The sequence below is a fragment of the Capsicum annuum genome, chromosome 7 (genome assembly GCF_002878395.1).
Source record: "Capsicum annuum cultivar UCD-10X-F1 chromosome 7, UCD10Xv1.1, whole genome shotgun sequence".
NCBI lineage: Eukaryota > Viridiplantae > Streptophyta > Magnoliopsida > Solanales > Solanaceae > Capsicum > Capsicum annuum.
This window is the reverse complement of record NC_061117.1, coordinates 26,842,338-26,860,276: the sequence shown is the minus strand read 5'-3', so window position 1 is coordinate 26,860,276 and position 17,939 is coordinate 26,842,338.

Genomic DNA, 17,939 nt, shown 5'->3' with positions numbered 1-17,939 from the left:
ATTTACTGAAATGTCCTTCTTAGCACTGAGGACTTTTCATGTATACTAGTTTCATGAGGCTTGTGCTAAGCTCGTGCCCAAAGTCAGATATAAAAATAAGAATTTAAATTTAAAAATATAATTTATATTAAATTTTTTACTTTATAATTAGTATAATTAAATGGTTTGTTAAATATATCTTGTTGATAAATTTTCATAATTATTAAAATATTTAATCACATAATTGAATAATGATAAATAAAAAATTTGATTTAAAATGTGTAATAATTAGGATTCAAAGAAGATCATAAATAGAAAATATTTTTATTTTTATAAATTTATGAATATGTAATTCTTTAATTATAAATAGAAATAAACTATTTTGATATTTATTGAATTTTAGTTTTTCTCATGATTTTAGTGGCAAGAGTTTTGAGACATTTTTTTTCATCTCAGAGAGTTATTTGAAACAAAATATTTCAATGACTTCAAATTTATATTATAATAATATAACCTTAATTTAGAGTCAGTATATAAATTTACTTAATAATGATCTATAAGAATATTTAATGATAATTAAACTAACATTAATATATTACTCCATTTAATTTATTTACTTGTCATGTATTTTTACTTGTCATGTATTTTATTTATACGCCCCTTAAAAGAATGTCCTATTCGCCCCATTTTAATTATTTTTTATCTTTTTCATGTCCATTAAGAAAAATAATAAATACAAGATATTATTTATTAAGTTATCCTATTTATTATATATTTTTGGACGACTGAATATAATATTAGAAAAATCTATGAGGTAGTAGTTGAAATCATTGCAAATTTAATTTTGTATTAAGTTATCATGATTTTTTTTGAGTTAAAGTGATTATTGATTTTAAATGAAGGGAATTTTAATTAAAAGATAATCAATAAGTGGAAAAAAGAATCCAATTGTAAAAATTCAAATGCAATGATCTTAACAAGAACAATAAGGATAAAAATGAAAATACATGAGAGAAAACCACCATCACTTACTATGTGTAATAATTTTATTTGTTCAAAATAAATTATAATATCAAAAATATCTTTGTGAGGACTACCAAAAGTACAATATTTTCTATTATATATAGGTGTAATTTACTGGAATGTCCTTGGTAGTTGGGACTTTCCATTTATTAATTAGTAAAAGTTAAAAAACTTGAAGTGAGACAAGTAATTTAATTCAAAATTCATTAGTAATTAGATGACGAAAAACGCAACTATCCCTCTATAGGAACATGTACAAATAGTGTCAGTAGTTTGTCAACGTGTATGCGTTGGTTATGTACATCACATGTATTGCAACATGTGGAATTGAAAAGTCCGAGGTACATACATTGGGTGATTGTAAAATGGCATAACAGCATCTTGTTTTTTTGAATTAAAATAGTGTTGAGGGATAATTTTAATAAATGAGTTCGTTAGAATTTTTATAATAAAAATGATAAAAATACATGAGCGATCGAAAGCATTATACATGAAAAATTTAGGTCACATTCAAATTATTACAGTGATCTATCATACATCTATATTATAAAAAAAATGAAATTTTCTACACCCTGTAAAGCATTATTCCACTTGCATATGGTGCGATGTTTCACGCGCGCCTGCCACATCAGCATAATACGAATTTTTTTTATTTATTATTTTCATAAATTTTTCTTTTTACTTTTTAATTTAATTTTTTTCTTTTTTTTCATTGTGCAAAACCTCCATTATTATGAGGTCAATATTCAAAACCTCCATTGTTATGAGGTCATGAACACCATATTCACCACCATAAACTTTGTCCCACCAACAAAATTACCATAACAATCAATTTCTTCTAACTATGTTCTTCATTCGTAACCTATCGTTTTTTATTAAAAAGAAATTCTCTTTTTCTTTGATGATTTTCCGTGAGAAAAAGGCAACAAAATTTTTCTTTTAGAATAAAGAAAGAGATATGTGTAGATACGTAAATTTTCTCCTCCCGAAAATTAATTCCATCTATTTATCTTATCCTACTGTATACCCTAAATCATGGGATAATTTCTCCGCTAGAAAACAAAATAACAAACCTCTAACCAACCCAATCCTCAATATTGTTTTGATAACAAATTAACAACCCCTTCCTATCAAATTATGATACCTCATATCCCTACCCTACTCCCTACCCCACGTGTCCCCCTACCCCCATCCTTTTCACATTTTTTTACAATACACACATAATTCACGGATATATACATACACCTCACATAGCTATATAGATAGACATCATCAGAAAAGGAAAAAGAGGACTCACCATCACAATTCATCACTCACAATGGAATATAAACACACATTCGCGCACTAAAAGTTTCACACACACATCACCTTCACGGGAATTCCAAACACATATATCCACCATCAATGCACACACACAATGACGAAATCGTGAGGGAACGGGAGTAAGATAGTGAGAATCAAGAGAATGGAGGGGTTTTGAGAGGGATCTAGTGAAGAGGCGGTGAAAACGGCTCGGGTTTAGAGTTTGTCCGGCGAAATCTTCGCCAGAATCGATCCCGACTTTCCGAACTATTACGTCCATCCTTGAAATTCTCCCCTAAATCTCTTTGTTTACTTGATTTTTAGGCGAAATCCCTCCGGAGAACATTAAGGTCGCCGGAATCCGACCTGTGTCGTCGTTTTTTGTCATCATCTGAGTTCGTTGGAGCTCCGGTTCTCAATTTTTCTTGTGATTTTTTTGGGGTTCTCGGATTGCTCGATTCGTGTCTGTGGGATTTCTGTTTGGACTGTGTTTTTTGGGAATAGTCCGTGTTTGGAGTTCGATTGATAGTCAAGATTTATTATTCATTGAGGTTATTTGTTGAGGATTTCTGGGATGACTCTTTGTTCCCTTCATAAGTCAATTGCAAGTACTCATAAGGACCAATTCTATCTTTTCTCCCTTTAATTTCTATGTAATTATGAATGATTTGTGTGTTTGGCATGTTTGAATCGTCATTGTATGTTGGTTGATGTTGGATTTGGATGTGAAAACTTGAATGGTGGATTGTGTATTGAATTGGTTTAATCATGTTGAGAATGAATTTGGGGGGTGAGAATTAAAAACGGATAAAAATGAACGTGATTAGTTTATATTGATTAATTGATGTTTGTTTGATGCAAAATAGGCGTCGAATTTGCTAAGTTTGATAATATCACGTTTTAAATCGAAACTAGTAGGCAAATGCTAAGTCGGGTAGGCAAATTTTAGGAATGGTGTTTTGTTGAATGGTTGAATGTGCGAGTGAATGGTTCTTTCTACTTTATCACACAAGATTTGAAAATATATTCATTCGCTGGGGAATGCCCCGAGGTCACATTGCACTTATTCACCGGGGAATGTCCCCAAGTATCATGTACACAAAGGAGGCTCGTGATCAAGGCCCGAGGCATTCGGTAAAATATTAGAGCATAGTTTAGTATTAGTGTAAATTTACTTTTCAGTACTTTTTTATTTCAAGCTGTAATAATTGGACTGGACATTATATTTTTGGACTGATTTTATTTTGTTTGTTTGATTGATTGTTTTGTGTATTTTTGTGTGGTTTATCCATTTATAGTGTCAAATTAGCCGACTTGCTCCACCAGGAGAGCGCGGTCGAACCACAAGATCGAGGGGCACCTAACACCTTTCCCTCGGTCAACAGAATTCTTTAATTGAAATCTCTGTTTGCGGATCAGTTTTAAAAGAGTCAAAATCATTTTGAAAAAGGATTTTCAAAGGTGACTTGGCACACCAGATTTATGTCAAGTGACGACTCTGAGCTTTGATTGTCAAAAGTCCTTTTCGAAACAAATCTTCATTTTTTGTCACTTTAATAATAAAAACCCTTTCAAACTTTAAAATGAATTCTTTTTGGTTAAAAAGGGGGTGTGACAGCTCTGGCAACTTTGTTGGGGATCTTTTCAGAATTCCAGCTTATTTTTGGAGTTGTATCGACTTAGTTTGACATTATGGGTGAATAAACGTTGTTTGTGTTATTGTTTGTATTTGTTTTATCATTGTTGAGTGCCTACTTGCTACATGTTTACAATTTTTCCTCTTATGTGTTGCCGCTTTATAGCTGGTATCATTTGCATAACCAAGTCAATTCTTTTGGCAACAAGTCCCGGAGTACACGTCGTGCACACGAACTCTAGTTGAGTCACCCTTATTATAGGAGGGGGAGCCGTCGGATGTATGGAGTGGGTGGAAAGTTGTCGCAGGCACTATCGACCATACGCTCCATCGAACAGCCTTGTTAGTGGACCCCACTGTAGGTTAGCCTTTAAGTCATACTTATCTACATCATATTGAGACCTAGCGGGACCTACTTGGTCCTTTGTACGAGACTCACCTTAAAAGCATTCCTACGTGCTAAATATTGCATTTTTTTAGGATGGCGAGGTCATTTAACAGACTGATTTGGGGAAGACATGTGCAAGAGTTAAACGAAGGTGTGTTTGAAAAAAAAAAGAAAAAAAAAAGAGAAAAAAGGTGAGTCAAAAAAAATTTTCGTACTTTTTAGAGTTTTTTATGGCTTTTGTTCTTCACAATCCAAAAAATTCATAAAAAGAGTTTTACCTTTTGCACTCATTTGTCAAAAAATAAAAAAAACATCAAAAATATTTTCTTTTGATTCCTTTAGCATGCATTCATAATTCAAAATTTTCAAAAAGATTTTTTTTAATATGAGTTTTTATAAAAGAAAATTAAAAAAATGGTAGAAGTTTTGTACATTTCATATAACGACAATACCAAAATGATTTTTCTTTCATAGTTGTTGGTGTTCTTTTTATGTGAAGTATCAAATTGAAAATCCAAAAAGATTTTATTAATGTTGTTTATCGTCTGTTTGTGGTCGTGTCTTTTAGGCTAGGGTTTAGTCGGTTGTTTAATCTTTATTTTTCCAATTTGAATGAACTACGCATACCTGATTCTCATCTCTCAGGATGGAATACGTAGCAACCATCGGTGGGTTCGGTAATATTTTAGTTTGATCGTTGTCTTAGTCCTAGTTTAGGTCCATTTCCTGCTTAGTCAAGTATTTGTTATAGCCAAATAGGCTGAGTCTTCTTAGCATTTCCATTCAGCGATTTTGAGTTATAGATCGGCCCGTCCCTATGTCACGTGACACTTCCTTGTGTTAAAGTCCCAAGGGTTGGGAATTCTCTTGCCTTTATTGAATCTTGAGTCATAATTTTGTGTGTTGTTACAGGATGGAGCCGTCCGTAGGATCTAGATTCTTGATGGTTTCCAAGGTGCCCAAAAAGTTAATCAAATGGTGGGACATGTTCAACTACTCTGAAAAGCATGAGTTAACGAAAGTGTTAGGAAATCTTACATTGCTTTTGACTATCACGCCTCGTCCAGATTTAATAAAGGCGGCGTCAACCTTATGGGATTCAGACAGTTTGGTGTTTAGGTTCGGAGGTTGTGAAATGATGCCTACCCTGGCAGAAATATCTGGTTTTTTTCAGTTACGTTATATCGATAAAAAGTTAATTCTAGCTCGAAATCATTCTAGCAGGAGATTTCTCGAGGGTTGTGTTTTGAGGGTTAATGAACATCTGGGATGCTTGAACCAATCTTGGATTTCCTTAGACTATTTGTTCACTAGATTTGGGTCTCCAAAAGGCTTTGATCATTTTCGGGATGAATTTTGTACCACTAAGAAAAACTAGGAGAAACGACGTCTTGAGGTTTTTTGTCTAGCATTGTTAGGTACTTTAGTGTTCCCGCTAGATGAAAGGCGTGTCAATACCCGTTTACAATCAGTAGTGATGGCCTTATTCAAGAAAAAGGATAAAGTCACTATCATACCTATGATTTTTGTGGAACTGTATAAGGCTTTGGCTGAAGTAAGAGGGGGGCTACGATTTTTTGAGGGAAGCAATTTGATATTACAACTATGGATGATGGAACATTTTTACACTCCTTCTTTGGTTAGATCGAATATGATTGACCGTTGTTTAAATGAGTGAGTAGACACCATCGAACAAAGAATGTGCTTTGATAAGTTCTCATTGCCTGTGGGAGTCAATGCTTGGGTTAAATTTCTCAAATCAAGAATTCTTGACAACATCTTTTGGACCTATTGATGGCTCCATCCGAAGGCAATCTTGTTCGGATGTCGCATGCAACCTCTTCTAGTTTTGATAGGGCTTAAATGCACTAGACCTTATAGTCTGAGTAGGGTAATGCGTTAGTTGGGTAGATCTCAAGACATTCCACCAATAATGGATCTTCAAAAGTATGTCGAGTACTTTAGGGATATATCCAAGGGTGAAATCAGATATGAGCGATTCTGGCGTAATGCAGCAAAAATGCGTGTAGATTCTCTCAAAGAAGGTTTACATAATCCAGGGTACACTCAGAGATATAAGATCTGGCTACAATCCATGCATTAGGGTGTCAGTAAGCCATTACCAGCGCAACTCAAAGGGAGAATACGGGAAGCTTGCATAGTTGGTGAACACGAGGCTGAAGATATGGGGGCCAAAGTGGAGTCGTTGAGGGTTCAATTATCAAGCTTGCTTACAATTGTGGAAGGGTATCAGAGAAATCTTTTCAGATGTACTCCTCAAGAGGCAGTAACACGTGCCATAAACTTCCTCCCAAATATTAAAAGGATGTGTTACAAAGTCTGAATGGGAGAGCGAGAACTTCATAGACAAATCCATCTCAGCCAGGGTCATCACACAGTGCAGCAGTTTAAAGGGGGCATTTTCTATATTTTGTTTAGTTTGAGTCTTTATTTTTCTGTCTTTGTTTTGTTGTGTCTTTATTAAGTCTGTGTCAAGTTTATTTCACTTTGGATTCTTTAATGTGAATGTTACGTATGTTATCCTATTGGTCTAGAGTGTTGTTCAGTCTTTGTTGATTAGTATCAAGGTTGTCTTAAATTCGAAGTCTGTTTTTAGTTGTTTCTTTTATGAAAATGTAGTGATGTTGCGTTGTTCTTTCTTTTTGTTTGTTTTTTTTTCGTCAAAAAAAATAAAAAAATCATCAACTTTTTGATATTTATGCATGTGTCCCCTGAACTACGCAAGACTGATGATAGGCGAAATTACGCGCCTATATCAATATATTTTGCCCATATTTTAGCCTAGTTTCGAGAACTAATTATCTATTTCGTACACTTTTAGTCCTTTTTCCTGTAAATGAGCTAACAAATGTGATTAGGAAAGTTTCAGGTATAAATGATGCAAAATACAGCAATTTATGGCTTACTTGACGCAAAAGAAAGCTCACAAACGAGATGGAAAGGAGCTGGACGCATAAAGGACTAAATCTGCTGCATGGAAAATCTGTCCCGGGCTAAAACAGCATTTCTGAAGACTTTGGGACTTACAGACACAAAGCTGGATTTTTGCCATAATACATTAACCTAGTGCAATTAGGTTATGTGTTTCATCATTCTATTTGGATTATAATTTTGTAACCTTACCCTAGTACAATTGGGTCAAGGATTTCATTAGTATATTAGGATTTGGTTATTTATTTTATTAGTTTAGTAGGAGTAGGATAGGAGTATTATAAATACCCTATCATGTTAGAGATTTTCAAGAGGGGGAGAGGGGGGGGAGACATTCTGACAATTCATTCATCTCCTTACAATTAAGACATCTTCCTACAACCCATTCTCAATTCTTCATTCTTCTACTCTTAAATTCCACAACAAGAGAATCGTTACTTGCTACGGAATCACTAAAACCACACGCCAAACACCTACTATTCACGCCATCCACCATGCAAAACGTGATATCCTTCGCATTCATGGGTAACTAAATCTCTTAGTTGGGGTTATGGAAGCCGAATGAGTTACTATCTATAGCTATGAGTTTGTGAGTTCAAGACAAGTATATTGCTTATATCATTATTCTCTTCATCTTAAATCTACATTCTTTGCGGTTCAAACACAAGAACACGCCATTCTAACATCTAACCTGTTCGAGAGAAAGGTTATTTGTCTAGAAAAGAAGACGCATAGACCAACGCCAGTCTAACATCTGACTTGTTCGAGAGAAAAGTTATTTGTCTGGAAAAGAGATAATGTCAAGGTAGTAGGACACCCTTTCCTATTAAAAAGCTAGTGCCGTACCTGGACTAACTTCTTGGAGAATTCGTACCGTTAGTCACGCTTTAAGCTCGAGAGAGTTAAAGTGAAATAGTCCTTGTTTAGGTCGAGAGACGCTTGGATTTACCATCGACTACAATTCTCTATAAGCAATTACATGTCAAGACTCTACACACTCATAGCCAATAGAGACGTATACCTCAGAAGGTGGACATAACCCCAACGCCTCAATTCTCATTGTTTACAACACACGTGACAATCTCTCTTTATTTTGCTATTTTCAGTTCTTACATTCTTGTTTTGGTTACATACTACAATCCCCCCTTTCCTACGAGACTTGCACTAAAAGTCTAGTAATTTCTCTTGCTTGTTGGCCAAGCTATTCTCTGTGGGATCGATACCCAACCCAGGTTGGGTTCTATATTTGCTAACGACCGCTTTACACTCCCACGAGAGCTGTAGATTGAGCGTTATCAAAGACCTGATTCCTGTACAACATGATACGCAGGCAACCTACTTTTGGGTTTGATCTAATTGTTTTGTTTCTTTGTTTTTCCTTAATTTTCCTCTTTTAAAGAAAAGCAAAAGCCATAAAGAATGATAAAAAGAAAGAAAGAATAGTGAGAGAAGAAAGGAGAAAAAAGACTAGTGAGAGAAGAAAACAGAAAAAAGAATAGTGAGAGAAGAAAAGGAAGAAAAAGAGATTGATGCAAATAAAAGAGAAGCGAGAGCGAGAAGTTGAAAAGAATGAGGTGTAATAGGAAGGGAAGAAGAAAATAAGTGAAAGGGAGAGATCGAGATAATGTTAAAATGGCCCCATTACCCTCAAAGGCAGGTAGAAATGCACATGAATCTAGGACAAATATACAATGTAATTTTCATGTTTGTTGTGTGACCTAATCCTAATGGTTTTTGTCTTTGATGAGCATTGTAATACCCCGTACTTTTCCTAGCTCAGTTTAGCTCCTAGAATGTTAAGGGTTGGCTTTGAAAATGAATAACTCTTGATACATGTAGAATTTTCTAGTTCTAGACCCTCCAGTGTGTAAAAAATTGAATTAGCTTTCGAACGATACCAATTTTGACTTAATCCGATACTCGATTGAGATGTTACGGCATTTTTAGTAAAATATTACGACATTTCGACAAGCACCGCGTCGCGGTGAAGGCCAAAATGGCAATTGTCAACTTCCAATGGACCTCCGCAATTTTGGCGCATTCCGTTGAAGTCCCATTTCCCGATTGTCAAAATCCAGTAGCCCAACTTGATAGTACCACATCGCAGTGGCGACCTAAATGGCATTTCAGTAGCTTACTGCGATAGCTCCGCATCGCGTTGATTTTCCAGTTCCCAGTTGTCAAATTCCAGTGGACCACTATGATTGCACCGCGTCAAGGTAGGTGGTCATATCGGAAATTTCTTTCTTTTTCAGTTCCGATTAAAATTTTAAAAGGGGCAAGTTGGTCAATTCTCAAGCCCCCAATTCATGGATAACACACGATTAAACTCATTCTAAGCACTTTATGCTTACTTTTCATCAATTCTCTCTCAAATAAAACCATAGAGCTCAAAACTTAACCTCCAAGAAATTCAATTTCCTCCATTATTTTTTCAAGATAACTTAAATTAAGGATTCCCAATTCAAGAACTTCAAGAGGGCATCTTCAAAAGCTCAAACAGGAATTCAAGATCAAGCCTTTTATTTAATTTCATCAATTAAGGTTTGTGGGGTTTATGAACAATGATATTCTTTCATCCTTGTGCCCAAAACTAGTTTTAATTACAAATTTACATGATTTTGTATGAATATACATGAGTTTCAAATTAGGGTTCATACCCATTATTGTTATTTGCAAGATTATGAGATTTCAAGTGATTTAGAAGTTGAATTGCATGTCTATTTTTATATTTTCATGTGTATTGCAGTAAATTCCAGATTTTAAATTGAATTACCGATACCTTCATTATTAAGCATGATTTTTATTATATTTTGACATGAATTTGATGCATGGGTTATTAAGCCCTAATTGGATATTGCGATTTCAAGAATATTATGCTTTTAAGCATCCCATTACTAGATTATTTTCAGACTTTTTGATAAAGATTTGATCTTTGATCTCAGCTTAGACATTGAATCCACTTTATAGTTTCAGATTTCAGTTCGACTTAGAAATTATACAGTTGGTTTTCGTAATGAACCATTATACTAGATTTTAAAGTGGATTTCCAATAGAATGGGCATATAGATTAAAGGGAGTAGTATTTAGCATCGAGTTGGGTATGTTCTCATGCCTCAAAACTACGAGCCAATGCAGGTTTAGCTTATCAGATTATTCCCATTTCTGGATGACAAATAGGGGTAGGCAAGGTACGGTAACTTCGGTTTTCGGTTTCTAAAAGAATAATACCATTACCATACAAAATTAGTTTGGTATGGTTCGATATTTTTTAAATTCAGTTTTGGTATTTTACGGTATAGTAATTCGGTAACCATATTTTATTTGATTTCTAATTACATATATTCATATAAAAAAACTATGACTTTAAATTTTAAAAACGTCTCAATTATGTTAGGCTAAGAACTATCTTTGTTAATCAATTACACAAAAATAACATTTCAATTACGATTGAATAGTTCGAGATGCAAACTCTGAACAACAGTACCTAAACTTAAGCATAGTACTCTTAAATAATAAGCTTCCCAAAAAATTTATTTCTGAATAAAAGCTACTTTTGTATTCAATTGGCTAATGAATGATATATAAATATATTTAATAATCTTAAATATAATATATATATATATATATGGCTTTTATATGTTATTATAAAATTTCGGTGCGGTATACGGTATTTTGATATCTATTACATAAATACCAAATACCGTACCAAATACCAAAATAATTTAAAATTCCTACCAAATACCATAACATTCATACCGCGGTATAAAAAATTTTGGTTTCTATCTGGTATTCGGTATATACCAAACCATGCCCACCCCTAAAGACAAATACAGATATGATCACTTAGATTAGGCTATACTCCTTGTCAAGAGTATGACACCTCTCCCCAACATGAGGTTTTCCCATAAGGGAACTAGACGTTGGACTCCATGATAGCTCACACAGTTTATGTCAGTTAGAAGAACCTCCCTACAGAAAAGAGTAATCTTACAGAAAAGAGTAATCTTACAGAAAGCTTTTTAAAGAATTTTCCTACAGCTTACAAAAAAGAGTAAAAAATAACAGAACGACTCTTCGAAACTAAGTGTAAACGCTCACAATTTTATCAAGACATTGCTTTAAATAAGCCTTTAGCTACAGATTTTAGTTTTCAAATTTCAGATATAAAAGTGAGTTCTTTCTACACTTAGTCAGCATGATTTACAGACATAACACTAGTACGGCTTTTAGAAACTAAATGTTATGACTCACTAGATTTATGCAACATTTTGCTATTCTAGATTATGATTTACAGTTTTTAGATATTTGAGCTTATGTGAGTCATTTACATTTAGCATGCATTATTTTATAAATTATAATGACATTGAGATATTATTTTACTTATGCATTCACCCCTATATACTCAGTACTTTCTCAAAGTACTGATCCATATATACATCTATGTGCTATATTGTCTCATAATGTAGGTTCAGGTGCTCAGTTCCAGCAGCGTGAGTGATTTCGAACATCTCCATCTACATCCCGACAGTTGGTGAGTCCTTATAGTTTGGGGAATTAGTCTTTTAGTTTTCTAGCTTATTAGTATAGATGATTTAGACAATTTGAGTTAGCTGGGGGTTTGTCCTAGTGACTCTCTAGTTATTAGTAGTGGAGGCTTGCCATACTGCTAGATTATGATTTAAATTATTCAGTATTAATTATTCAAACTATAGAGTCTAGTATTTTTCAGAGATTATATTTAGATATTCTCAGTTAGCTCAGACAGATTTTCGTATTTAATATGATCTTATAACTATATTCCCTTGTTATGAGATTCAGACTTAGTACAAGGTAGATAGAGTTAGCTTAAGGCTACTCATAATCTTGAGCACCGTATGTCATCTCAAGACCCATTTTCGAGGTATTAAAAACTTGGTATCAAAGCCTAAGGTTATAAGAGTCCTAGGGAGTCGGATAAGCCCCGTTACGTAGAGTCTTGTCATGGGTGTGAAGCGCGCCACATTTATGAGCAAGAGGCTATGAGATGTTTTTAGAAAATCATCTCTTTCTTTCATAATCTATTTTGCTTATAGTATATCTATCTATTTTTAACTCGTTCTCTTATATAATAGTTGAATATGCCTCCTCATTGAGCTAACGCTCGCAGCAATGATAACCAGCCACCCCATCCTGCTGACCCTCTGAATGAGAATGTATTCCATACTAAATATTGAGCTTCCTTTCAGGCGTTGGCCCAAGCTGTGACTGTCAATGTTCAAGGAATCCATCAGGCGACAGTCCCACTTTAGTAGAATAGTTATTTAACAGTATCCAAAATTTGAGACTTCATGAGAATGAATCCGCCAGAGTTCTTTGGGCCAAATGCAGGTGAGAACCTACAACTTTATTTAGATAAGGGAAAGAAGATCACTTAGTTATATATGTTTCTAAGGCAGAGAGTGTAGAGTTAGCATCCTATAGATTGAAGGATGTAGAATATGATTGGGTGGTTATGTGGAAGAATGGTAGAGGTGAGAATGCACCTCTTATGAGTTGGCACATATTTCAGAATACGTTTCTAGATAGGTTTTTTCCATGTGAAATGAGAGAAGCTAAAGTAGAAGAATTTATGAACCTAAGGCAGGGATCGACGAAAGTAAAAGAGTAATGCCTTAAGTTCAACCAGTTATCTAAGTATGCCCTTGATGTGATGGTTGACCCTAAGGCGAGTACGAGTAAGTTTGTTACTGGAGTATCTGGTTTGGTAGTCAAATAGTATAGGACTACCATGCTTATTGGGGATATAGATCTTGCTAGATTGATGATTCATGCTCAGCAGATTGAGGCAGAGAAGTTGAAGGAAAGTGAGAGGGGAAATAAGAAGGCTAAAATAGGGCAGTTTGAGTATGGCCAGACAAAGTATAGAGGGGAAATCATTCATAGTTTCAGAATCATTCATCTATGCCAGCGCCATCTTCAGCTAGTGTTCCCGCTCCTAGAGCTAGACAAGAGAGTGGGGTAAGACTTCTATTTCTAGATCTTAGAATAGTGTGAGTAGAAAGCCCAATTATCCTCTATGTGCTAAGTATGGTAAGAATTATCCTGGTGAGTACTTGTTAGGACAGAAAGGTTGTTATGGTTATGGTAGGTTGGTATACGAAATCAAAAAATATTTGCATGCTAGGCAGGAAATAAAAATGTTTGTCCATAGACTCAGGCACTAGTACACCAGCTCTTCTAGGTTGCCCATCCCTCTATAGGGTACATCATCTAGTACCGATGACGGTCAGCACCAAAATTGATTTTATGCTTTACCATCCCGTTAAAAGCAAGAGGATTCACCAGATGTTGTCACTGGTATGCTTCGCGTCTTTTATCTTGATGCTTATGTATTGTTAAACCCCGAGTCGAGTTTCTCTTATATGACCCCATTAGTTGCAGTGAATTTTGAAATAGGTCCTGAAAGATCCCTGAGCCCTTTTTAGTTTCTACCCCAGTGGGTGAGTCAGTTGTTGCCAACCAGATTTATAAAAGGTGTTCTATCACTGTCCTTCATAAGATCATGTTAGAAGATTTAATAGAGTTAGATATAATTAAATTTGACCTTATTCTTGGTATGGATTGGCTCTATTCCTGCTATGCATCCATAGATTGTCTCATCCGAGTGGTGAAGTTTCAGTTTCTAGATGAGTCAGTCTTTGAGTGGGAAGGTAATTCAGTGTCTCTCAAGAGTCATTTCATATCGTATATTAAATCCAAAAAGTTAATCCCAAAAGGGTGTATCTATCATCTAGTTCGGGTCAAGGAGACTAAGTCCGAGACCCCAAAAGTTCAGTCAGTAAGTGTAGTCAATGAGTTTCCTGATGTTTTTCTCAAAGATTTGCCAGGGGTACCTCCTGATAGGTAAATAAAATTCGGTACTGACCTTCTTCCAGATACTCAGCCTATCTTTATTCCTCCGTATTGTATGGCTCTAGCCAAGCTTAAAGAGTTAAAAGAGCAGCTTAAAGACCTCTTAGACAAAGGTTTCATAAGGCCCAGTTTCTCTCTATGGGGTGCTCCCATCCTATTTGTGCGAAAGAAAGATGGGTCTTTACGAATGTGCATTGACTATCGTCAGCTGAATAAAGTCATAGTCAAAACCAAATATCCTCTTCCTAGAATTGATGACTTATTCGACCAACTTCAAGGAGCAAATTATTTCTCAAAGATAGACCTTAGATTCGACTATCATAAGCTTAAAGTAAGGAAATATGATATTCCAAAGACAGCTTTTAGAACCCATTATACAGGTGGTTTTTGTAATGAACCATTATACTAGATTTTAAAGTGCATTTCCAATAGAATGAGCATATAGATTGAAGGGAGTAGTATTTAGCACCGAGTTGGGTATGTTATGCCCTAGAACTATGAGCCAACTTAGGTTTAAATTATCAGATTATTCCCATTTCTATATAGTTGATAGATATAGATGTGATCACTTAGATTAGGTTATACTCCTTGGAAGCTTTTATATACGTCTATGTGCTACATTTTCTCATAATGTAGGTTCAGGTACTCAGTTCCAGCAGCGTGAGTGATTTTGAACATCTCCATCTACATCCTGACAGTTGGTGAGTCCTTATAGTTTGTGGACTTAGTCTTTCAGTTTTCTAGCTTATTAGTATAGATGATTCAGACAGTTCGAGTCAGCTGGGGGTTTGTCCCAGTGAATTTCTAGTTATTAGTAGTAGAGGCTTGTCAGACTACTAGATTATGATTCAGATTATTCAGTATTGATTGTTTTGACTATAGAATCTAGTATTTTTCAGAGATTATATTCATATATTCTTAGTTAGCTCATACATATTTTAGCATTTAATATGATTTTATATCTATATTCCCTTGTTATGAGATTTAGTAGAAGACAAACAGGATTAGCTTAAGACTACTCGTAGTCTTGAGCATCGTGTTACGTCTCGGGAACTATTTTTGGGGCGTTACAAATATGTTTTGTTAGATAAAAGTGGTTAGTTTGTAGCACTCTGGCTAGTCATCCTTACTTTACTAGATCAAAAGCAAAGCTCGCCATGGCCAACAAACAGGTAGAAAATTCGCTCATTGACCAGAACCAGAGTCCTGGGGAAAGGGGTTCAGAATATAATGAGGAGATATTAAGACTCAGACAATAAATAGCAGAGATGCACCGAGCATGGGCCAATGGCATGCCTCCTCCTCCATACCTGGATGATCTCGGTAACACTTTTAATTATTTGCCGCTATCTCAGGCATTGGTTTTTGGTCCCATTGATACACCCTAGCACGCACCCAGATTCATGCCACATCAGTATTATCCTGGTACTTTTAGTGTGCCCTTGACAGTCCCTAAACAGAGGCCCTCTGCTTATTTAGTAATACCTATGGCACCTGTGTTTGTGGCTCCTCCACCACTTAAATCTCCTACATATGCTGGTCGTCCAACAATTATGCTCCTTCGATCTGTTCATGAGTCGGTGTTGAAGGTTTTGGATGATCAGTATTATGCCTCGTAGCCTACTTTAAAGATGAATGAACCGTATGGGTACACTCAGTCACCTGCATTCCTATTTGATAAAGAGAAGCCTATTGCAATAAAGAAATAAGAAGTCGTAGTGCGGAAATTGAAGAGTCTAGAGCAGGCCATGAGAAATTTACCAGGACTTATAGGTTATAAAAGTTTTTCGTATGCAGATTTATGCATGTTTCTAGGTGTTAACCTTCCTCTTGGCTTTAAGATGCCGAAGTTTGAGAAGTATGATGGATACGAGGATCCAGTGGCATATTTGAGGCATTATTCTAATCAATTAAGGTGTGCTGGAGGTAAAGAAAAATTACTCATGGCCTAATTCGGTGAAAGTCTTTCGAGTCTAGCCTCAGAGTGGTTTGTGGATCAGGACATCTACAAGTGGAATAGTTAGGATGATTTGGCTAATGAATTTATACAATAATTTCAATATAATGTGGAGCTGATTCCTGATGAAAAATCCCTGACTAATATGAAGAAGAAGAGTACTAAAAGCTTTAGAAAGTACGTGATAAGGTGGCGTGAACAGGCCGCTAGGGTAAAACCTCTAATGAAAGTAAGTAAATTGGTGGAGGTCTTCATTTAGGCACATGATAAGACCTATTTCCAACACTTGCTTCCAGTAATGGGTAAGCCGTTTGTCAAAGTCCTTAAAATGGGAGAGATGATAAAAGAGGGTATCAAGACTGGATGAATCGTGAGTTTTACTACATCAAAGGCCACCACCCAAGCAATTCAAAGTGGTTCTGGAAATTTTGAAGGGAAAAAGAAGCAGGATGATGTGGTAACTGTTGTAGCTGGACCACAAGTCTATCCGAAAAGACTGCCTCGCCCCTATCCCCAATCCCAAGCCCAAGTCTATGCCCAAGCACTATATACTTCCCCCATCATTACTACCCTCTGCAAAACCCACTATATTCTATTCCACCACCCCCCATACCTAGTATATAGCGCATAACCATATGTCCAAACCCCTTTCTACCCATAATGGTGTGCGCCAGATCCTCAAAATAGTCCCTCAACTCTACAAAATTACCAAAACCCTTCAAAATCTAGTTTTCAACCTAGAACTAGTTTACGAAAAGGAAGACAGTCAAGAATGATTTCACACCACTTGGGAAGTCATATGCTAGTTTGTTTCAAAGATTGAGGAAGATGAAGGTCTTGAGCCCAATTCAAGAAAGGCTTTTGAATCCACCTCTGAGGAATCTTGATTATTCTTTAAGGTGTGAATATTTTTCTAACATGTCAGGGCATAATATCGAGAATTGCTGGTATTTGAAGAGAGTCATCCTGATCTGATCTACGCAAACCAGATTATGAGACAAGCCCCGGAGATTTCAATCATTAACCAAAATCTATTACCAGTCCATGCTGAAACAAACATATTAGATTTGATATCTGGTGATAAAGAGTCATTGATGTGTTACAAGCCTATTTTTTGAATACAAACTAATGAGGATAAATCAATGAATGTGGAGGATTAATTGAAGGCGATGTCATTGATCCAATAAGAAATGGTGGAAGATAAATCCCAAGAAAACATATGGAAACCCATGATCATTGTAAAAAAAAGTCAAAAAAACTGTTGGTTTAAGTCAGGACAAACCCAAGTTAACGGTAGTAGTAGCTCCGAGCAAGCCTATTTTGATGGTAAAGGGAGTACTTGTAGAACCTATTATCATCAAAATGGTGACCCAACTCCCATTAGTCGATACAAAAAGGGCCCCTTGGAGATATAATCAGACTGTGATGACTTACCAGGGGAAGAAAATCATGGAAGAAGTAGACGAGGTAGAGGGTTTGACTCGTTAGGGGAGATGTTTTGTGCCAGAAGGCTTGAGAAAGTCTAAACCAATGATGAATGGGCAATCATCTATAAAAAATCCTTTAACCGAATAAGAAGCTAAAGAATTCTTGAAGAAGATGAAATTGCCATAATATTGAATCATAGATCAGTTGAAGAAGACTCCTGCCCAAATTTCCCTTCTGTCTTTGTTGATACATTCTGAGGAACATTGTAATATTATATTAAAGGTGTTGAATGAAGCTTATGTTCCTAAGGAAATTACGGTGAATCAGTTAAAGAAAATTGTTAGAAAGATCTTTGAGGTGAATCAAATTAGCTTTTTCGA